Source organism: Kogia breviceps, chromosome 4 (genome assembly GCF_026419965.1).
Source record: "Kogia breviceps isolate mKogBre1 chromosome 4, mKogBre1 haplotype 1, whole genome shotgun sequence".
Classification (NCBI taxonomy): domain Eukaryota; kingdom Metazoa; phylum Chordata; class Mammalia; order Artiodactyla; family Physeteridae; genus Kogia; species Kogia breviceps.
Genome location: NC_081313.1, coordinates 71,792,651 through 71,798,910, shown reverse-complemented (window position 1 = coordinate 71,798,910; position 6,260 = coordinate 71,792,651).

Below are 6,260 nucleotides of genomic sequence, written 5' to 3'. Positions count from 1 at the left end.
AGTGTGGTATACTCAAATTTTTTGTCTCCAAAGGCTATGCTATTACCCATTAATTCAAGTTAATGTAGATAAATTTTAAGCATTTTATTGGTGATAAGCATTGCTTAACAGTTAAAATGTCTAAGAAAGTTGGATTAGAATTACCAGAGTTCCATAATTTTAATGGTGGTTTTTATGTTGGTCAGCTATGTATTTTTAAAAGTTAACTCTCTATCATCCATCTTCTTGTCAGTGACAGTTAACAGATAATGTAGAATACAAGTATGTAAAATACAGTAATTGGAAGCTTTGAGAAACATCACTTGGATTTCTGTCTGCCTGCCTTTCTATCTATCTATCTACCTACCTATCTATCTATCTATCTATCTATATCTATCAAATTTCCTTTACATATGATTAGAAAAGAAGCAATAACAGGGCAAGATTAAAATTTGGCCATGTACAAGCCACAGGGTAAACCATTCTGCACATGGAAAATCCAAGGTGATTTCTTATGTGAGTTTGAGATACAACACACAGGGAGAATTTTGTCATACCTTAGGCAGTCATGCTACAAGAGTTCAGGACTCAGATTACAAGAGAAGAAACACTATGCCTTCCATAAACACTTATATATGGAAATAAGGCAAATGAAGGCAAATGTAAGGTAAGAAACTGAAGGTTTTAACACTTGAGTTTTCTCTCTAGTTTGTTCTAGGTCCTGAGAATGACTAAATAAATCTTGAAATTTGCCTGTTTGCAAAAGCCTATCTATATTTTCTTTCATATATCTGTATATTTACCACAGAAACCTTAAATGTATACAAATATGAATTAATTGATATCATCAGGACATACAGTATTTCATATACATGCATAAATGACTTTTCCACATAACTGAAGCATAACCCTATGAGAACTACAATTAAAAAATCAGCAATTTGAAGAAAGAACATCTTCAAAGTAGCAAATGGTTCTGGAACTTCCAAAAAAGAACACCCAGACCATAATTATTTCCTGCTAGCTCAGGGTTAGAAATGCTTTGGCTCCACTGAAGCTTGCAAGAGCCCTAGAAGTATTTGCCTTCTTCCTAAGGAGTTCAAGGAATTATGCCCTGAGGCACTGGTATATCTACTTATTCTTTTTCAACCATACTCTCAACCTTCATTGCTGTCTGTGAGCCTACCTTTGAAATGGCTCTTCTGTTGATCTCCTCTCTTCTCTCTTCTCATAATTTGTATATTACATACTACTTAGGCTGAAGGTTTTGCTTAATAGAATTTTCTCTAAATATTGGTTTAACTAGGGTTCAAGAAAACTCCTGGGGAGCTATTCCATGACTATAGCATTGGGAGTTGTGTTGAGAGAATTGTTGGAGCGATTTTATTCTTTCCACTTCAATATCCTATGGGAGAAGGAGTTTATAATATAATTGATTAAAGCACAAGCCATTTATTGGGTTACATTTTAACAAGTAGGGAGTGTTACCATTACCTCTAATGCCATGACCCATCCATTTCCATATCCTGTCTCTCTAGTACTTTTGACTTCTTTGTATTAAACTGATCAAATAGGGTTTACTTCCCAGAGATAGACCTGACTAACTCATACTAACTCATGTGTACTCTCTATTTCTGTTTTAGCCCTTCTTCATCTATGATTGGGTAGGTAAATTATGTTTAGTCTGTTTTGAGGGCTCCAAATCTTAGTTTTTTGGAGAGAAGAGCAAGAATCCTTATTTAGGCTTCATCTAAACTTTGCTCTTAATGAGAGAAGTTGTGTAGGTGGTGGGTTAGGGTAGTGAAGAGAGAATAGGGTAACGTTTCCAAACTAATATTCATTTCCCACTGAGTTATGGTTCCCTTCATGCATAATTGCTTGTCCAGAGAAACCAGAGGGAAAGGGTGCAAACCTTTCCTTGAGCCCTGATACATTAAGCATATGTTTTGTCAATTTTGTGACATCTCGTTTGGTTGCTTGGAGACTTCTGGGACTCTTGTTTGTACTCTTGATAGGTAAGGCTTCTCTATAGTTTTCTATATGTAAGGCTTCTGGATAGCTGATCTGTTATTCTAATTACTTTAAGAGAATAAATGATAATTTAAAATCTAGAAACTTGAGATTTATTTAAGTCTGTGAAGAGAATGAGTGTTAAGTAGAATTAACCTTGTTATAGGGCTTTACCTACTCAAGTGAAATTTTGAGTGAGGGAATCAGTTGCAGACTTTCCAGGAAAGCTTAAACCAAATAATTTTCATTGAAATTTCAGGCAAATAACTATTAGTTCTTAGAGTTATAAAAACGAATAATACTTAAGATCAAAGCTAAAACCTAATTCAGATCACTTGTATTAAGCTCCACTTAAGAGGTTCATAATCTTTTCATCGAAGGAAAAAGCTATTTTTTTCCACTTCATTCTACAAAATACTCTCCTTTTTGTGAAGATTTTGTTCTTTGGTCTGATTCGTTTAGCTGGAGCCAAACTGAATTGCCAGTTTTTGAGCCAAACTTGTGATTGACTGAATTGGACCATTGTTACTGAAAAGAGCAAAGAATGTTTTGCTGAAGCCCTTGAGGTGTTGAAGACATAATGTCTGCAGGCAAAAAAAATCAAAACTATTTTTATGTGTAATGATATGACTGGACACTTATTGAAACTGTTTTGATCAGAGCCCAAAGAAACAAACACATGTATGTGAAATTGAGCCCTCCCATGATGAAATAGGAAAGTAGCTCACACTTTGCTTTGTTAATGTTGTTGAGAAGACATTGCTTAGGAGTGGGACAAGTAGGGCAGGATTTGAGCTGCTAAAACTATAGAGATCTTCTACTTAGTTTAACATACTGTAATGAGACACAGAGGTTCTGTTCTGAATTACTAAGCTATTACTTTTGAATTTTGTGTAGTCAGATATTCCAAGGTTTCCATTTAGCATTTACTAAACCACTTAGAGGATTTCCTTCTGGAACTAACAGAACTCAGCTCTGGCAGGGACCTGATAAAGTGAGAGTAAGAAATAAAATCTCTTTGCAATCCTGTCTTCCAGGGAGGATAGATAAACAAGTCCCATAAAAAATGTATGTCTATTGTATTACTCTCTTTAGGGGGTTGGTTGGGTTTTTTCCCCCCTATTACAGTGCATTTTGAGGACCTAATATCAGGTATTAAAAAGTTATGCTATACTAAATATAGAAGATATTTAAAAAACTCACATAGTAGCTAGCATTCACAATGTTCAGTCACATAAATAACTAAAGAACTCTTAAACAACTGGGTTGTATTATTTCCATTAGACAATATTCAAGGTGTAGGAAGGCAAACACATGGCTGTGTGCAGTTATATCTCTAAAATACCTTTGGCTTGAAATTATTAGCCTATATGGCCAATTCTAATAGCTGGTTAGAGAACACCAAATGTCAAGACATCCCTCCTGTTGTAGCACTTACTATGTTTTAGTTTCACAGAATACAAGTATTAAAAATAGAAATATTCAGAGCTAATGTCTTACATAAGAGATTTCTATCATATATTTATTTTGCTTTTAATAATCATAGAATTACAGAATTTTAGGTTTGCAAAGAATTTCAAAATTTACTTTTTGTAGTTATTTCTCTGCTTTTAAATAAGACAAGATTTCATTCATTTGGGAAAACTATTTTCCTTGTCTTAAAATTCTCCTGAGAATACATACTTCCTTCGAGTAGTGTCCAACCAACACATCAAGTTGTGCCAGTAGGTTCTATACATGTAATGGCTTGTGGCCATTACAATTCCTTAAACTGTAAGCGCAGGTATAAGATGGGATGTGGGAGTGTGTTTGGGAGAAGTGATCTTTATTTTGCTTTTAGTCTATTGCTTTTTTTGGTATTACCTTCCCTAACCCAACCTGATAAAACTTTAGGGAAATGAGATGTTTCTCTTTTCTTAAAAAAAAAAAAAATTATGAAAACCCCTGCTTTATGTTACCCGTGGGTGATTTCACTTTCTCAGAACTTCTACATTTTATGTATTTATAAGAATCCATTCTAAATTCTTTGTGCTCCAGCTGAGTCCTTTTTAGTCCTCAGAAGAACAGGGAAGAGCTGCTCTCCATCACTGATAGCACAGCTCTCCGTGTACATGATGACTTTAGCCTTGTAGCTGATCTGCTGTGACAGAGGCAATGTGTAACTCATCGGGGGCTGCTCTTAAGTCAGTGAGTGATAAGACAACTGGCTGTATCTCAAAGACTCCTCAAGTCTGATGCTCACACTTACTGGCTTAAGAGCCCAAGAATGAACAACAGAGGATGATTTCAGGAGAGAATTTCTGTCTTCATCTGAGTCTTCAGATTACTTGGTTTCCAATTAGACACTCAAACTTCAAGTTTCTAAAAGTTTGACCCACTTGCTTCCTGTTACATAAGGGTGACTTCTAAGTAGTACTGCATTTACTATAGAGGGAGAGGTAGTACCACATGAGGAGGAATACCAGAAAGGTCCTTTTATCAATATTGAGTCATTAGAACCAGAAATTCCTTGTGAAAGAGCAGAGATCAGGAGAAAGAGCTTTGGAGACAGATAGCTCTGAACTTGAATGTCTGCTCTTCCACTCAATAGCTGATGGGAAAGTGGGAAGGAAAATGTTGGAGATAGCAGAGTACTTAGTACTAAGGACTGGGTGGGACTACCATATGCCAGTCAGGAGGGCCTTGGGCAATTATGTGTCTATATTGGGGAAAGTTTAGGTAACAAGAGAAAAAGGGAGGAGGGATAGCACCAAAGACAAATACTGAATACTTTCATAAAGATAAGAATTTTTTTTAAAAAAAGGAAGTTAAAGGCTAGCTAAATCTGTGGATACTCAAATGCAGTGATTAGATTTATTCTCTCTCTCTCTCTCTATATATATATATATATATACACATACATATACTGTATATAGATTGATAAAGATACATGTATTTTTAGAATTTTATTTTATGTGTATGTATTTACTTATGAACCTGCTGCATACCAAGTATTGTGTTAGTCATTGGGAATACAAAGACAAATAAGCCATAGTCTTAGTACCTTAAGTTTGCACACCCCTTTGTATCTTTCATGGTATTTTTGCATAGATCATCTCATTCTATGTCCTCTGCAAGTTCGGACAAAAAGATACTTAATCCTGCCAGGGTATGCAGGATCATGAATATGCAAGGGAAGGTTGTAAGGAGTTCTGTTCTATATCTTGATCTGGCACCTTTCCATATGACGTTGGAGAGTGTAGAACTATAAAGTCTAGAGAAATCGTGACTACCACAGGTAAGGATTATTAGGTACCAGAAGGTATAAATGCATGTTGAAGAAAAGTGTCTCCCTCTATCCCTTTTCTGAAGTGTTCTGTGCCTTGGAAAAAGAATCTTGCTCCCTTGAGGAAGTATCTGGATTTCTGTGAGCCCATTTGCAGAATCACATTAGCTGCATGTGTTCCCAGTCTGGGGTTGTATAGAGAATTCTATTGAACAACTGTGAGGGCCACTCTCTTTCCAGGTGGTAAAATCAGGAACTTTTAAAGGACTTCTGGGCATTAATTATAATATAGGTGTTACAGGGTGAATGGGCATCTACATTCTTCAAACAAGCTATGTACACAGATGGTCAGGAAGGCGTTTTTCTGAATGAAGGGGAAATGGAGAAACGAATTTTGAAAAAAATGTCATCAGAGTTATTATCCATTATCATTAAATATAGATACACAGTATAGAATGCAATTAAAGTTATTTTTGATTCCTGGCAGAACTTGAGGTGGTGGTTTGTCTGACTGTTGTAGGACATCAGTGAGTGGGACTGGGCCTCATTAGGGAGGAGGAAGGAAGAACAAAAACTGCCAACACAGCAAATGGAGCCCCTTGAAGCAGACGGTTAATGCACTTTGTCATATAACACTGGGAACTGTAGCTCCCCGTGGTCATGAAGAGAATAGAAGGAAAACAGGGCTCCCAGCTAGTATGCTTAAGCACATAAGTGGTTCTGAGTTTTGTTAGAGTTCAGTAAGGACTGATCGTTGGAAGATAGCCATGAAAACCAAGTTTCACTTTAGCATTAACATGTTCAAACAATAAAGGTTGGTGAAACCTTTATTTCAAATGCATTATGGAAAACTTCAGGGCAAATCAAATTTAAGTTAGCAGTATATATGTACTTTAGTTTAGGAACTAAGAAAAATATATCATATATAACTAGGCTATATAAATCATCTCTCTAACACCCTTCAGTGGCTTCTCAATGCTCTTTGGAAAAATCCTCACCTTTTATC